This window comes from Panthera uncia, unplaced genomic scaffold, assembly GCF_023721935.1.
Source record: "Panthera uncia isolate 11264 unplaced genomic scaffold, Puncia_PCG_1.0 HiC_scaffold_194, whole genome shotgun sequence".
Taxonomy (NCBI): domain Eukaryota; kingdom Metazoa; phylum Chordata; class Mammalia; order Carnivora; family Felidae; genus Panthera; species Panthera uncia.
In genome coordinates, this window is record NW_026058624.1 from 8,131 (window position 1) to 10,840 (window position 2,710).

A 2,710-nucleotide genomic window follows, 5' to 3' on the forward strand; every position below is an offset into this window, starting at 1 on the left:
GGATTCCTTGTCTTTTCCTGTCTGTATAATCTCTTTGCTGGCTATTAGTGGGGGCATTTCTTTCTTTAATTCTCACCATACTATACCATATTTTCAAGACCCTCCTTCCGTTTGGACCAAATTATACCTTTCTCATATTCTTAATGCATCTTTTTTGAGTTGTGAGTGACCCCAAAGAGGGCCTACCACATCATCATGTACAGTGATTTAGCTGCATTTTTTACACTCTCTTTGCTTTGACAAACTAGAAAAAAAAGATTCCTCCCTTGGGTTGATAGAGCAATGTTTAGTGAGTGAAACAAGAAGGGTATTTGTCATCACTCAAGATAGGCTGTGCAGAAACTACATGAACATGACAAGCCACCCCACATGAAAGTATGCTAGATATCTAGTAAAATTAGGAGTGTTTAATTTCTATCAAAAGAAATCAATTGGAGCCAACAGCCCAAATCATAATCAATGATGAAAAGCTGAAACCTTTTCCTCTAATATCACGAACAACATAAAAAAGGCCCACCTTCAACAGGTTTATTCAGCATAGTATTGCAAGTCCTAGACAGATAATTAGACAAGAAAAAGAAATAAAAGGCATATAACTCAGAAAAAAAGAAGTAAAACTGTGACAATTTGTAGATGCATGGTATTATATGTAGAAAACTCTAAAGATTTTCCTAAAAACTGTTAGAACTAATAAAACAAATTCTGTAAAGTTGCAGGATACAAAATCATATACAAAAATCTGCTGCATTTTTATACATTCATAAAAAAACCATCAGAAGGAAAATTAAGAAAACAATCCCATTTACAAATTCATCAAAAAGAATAAAATGTCTAGGAATAATTTAGCCAAGGATGTGAATGATCTGTACACTGAAAACGTTATGTAAGCCATTGGTGAAAGAAGAAATAAATAAAGGGAGAGATATTTGTGCTCATGAATTAGAAGAGTAAGTATTCTGAAAATGTCCATATTATCCAAAGCAATCTACAGTTCCAATGCAATCCGTATCAAATTTCCAATGGCATTTTTCACAGAAATAGGACAAACAATCTTAAAATTTGTATGGAATCACAAAAGATCCTGAATAACCAAAGCAACTTTGAGAAAGAAGAACAAAGCAGGATGCATCACACTTCCTTATTTCAAGCTACATTACAAAGCTATAGTAAACAAAACAGTATAGTACTGGCATAAAACAGTCATATAGATCAATGGAACAAAATAGAGAGCCTAGAAATAAACCTATGCATATACAGTCAATTAATCTATGATAAAGGAGCCAACAATAGACAATAAATGGTATCAAGAACACTGGACACCTACTTGCCAAAGAATGAACCTGGACCACTGTCTTACACCATGCAAGACAATTAATTCAAAGTGGCTTAAAGACTTGAATATAAGACCTGAAACCACAAGACTCCTAGAAAAAAACATAGGTGGTAAGCTCCTTGACATTGGTCTTGGTGATAATTTTTTTGGATTTGACACCAAAAACAAAACAACAAAAGCAAAGATAAGCAAGTGGGACTATGTTAAACTAAAAAGTTTCTGCACATCAAAGGAAACCATCAGTAAAATGAAAAGGTAGCCTATTGAATGGAGATAATACTTGCATATAATATGTATGAAAATTGATTAGTATTAAAATACATAAAGAACACATAGAACTCAATCGAAAGAAACAAAACAAAACAACAACCAAAAAACCAAATACAATACAATTGACAATGGGCAGAGGATTGAAATAGGCATTTTTCCAGATGGCTATGGGCCATCCATAGCAGATGGCTATGAATAAGTGCTCCACATCATTAATCATCAAAGAGACGTAAATCAAAACCACAACAGGATATCACCTCACACATGTTGGAATGACTATTATAAGAACGACAAGAAACAAGTGTTGCTAAGAATGTTAAGAAAAGAGAGCCCTTGTGCACTGTTGGTGGGAATGTAAATTGGTATAGCCACTATGAAAAGCAGTATGGAGGTTCTTCAAAAAATTAAAAATAGAACTACTGTATGTTCCAGAAATTCCACTTCTGAGTATTTTTCCAAAGAAAATGAAAACGCTCCAAAAGAAATATGTACTTCTATATTTATTGCAGAATCATTCACAATAGCCGAGAAATGGAGGCAGCCTAAGTGTCTACTGATGGATAAGTGGATAAAGAATGCAGTATATAAAAATATTATGAATATATAATATGTCAATATCATAAATATGTAAATATTTATATACATATTTATAAATAAATATTATTCAGCCATAAAAGAAGGAAATCTGGCCATTTGCAACAACATGGGTGGACCTTGAGGGCATTATGCTAAGTGAAATAAGTCAGTCAGAGAAAGACAAGTAGTGTATGACCTCACTTATATGTGGACTATAAAACAAAATAAAGCAAAACCTAGCTGATAGATAGAACAGATTGGTGGTTGCCAGAGGCAGGGAGTGGGGGGGTGTTTCAAATGAGTGAAGGGGGTCAAAGCTTTCAGTTATAAAATAAATAAGGTTTGGGATGTAATACGCATGGTGAATATAGTTAGTAATACTATTTTAACACATTAATAATACTGTATATTTATTTGGAAGTTTACAAGATAGTAGATCTTAAAAGTTCTCACCACAAGAAAAAATAATATATACAACTTTGTGTGGTGATGGATGCTAATTTGACTTATTGTGGTGGTCATTTCACTATA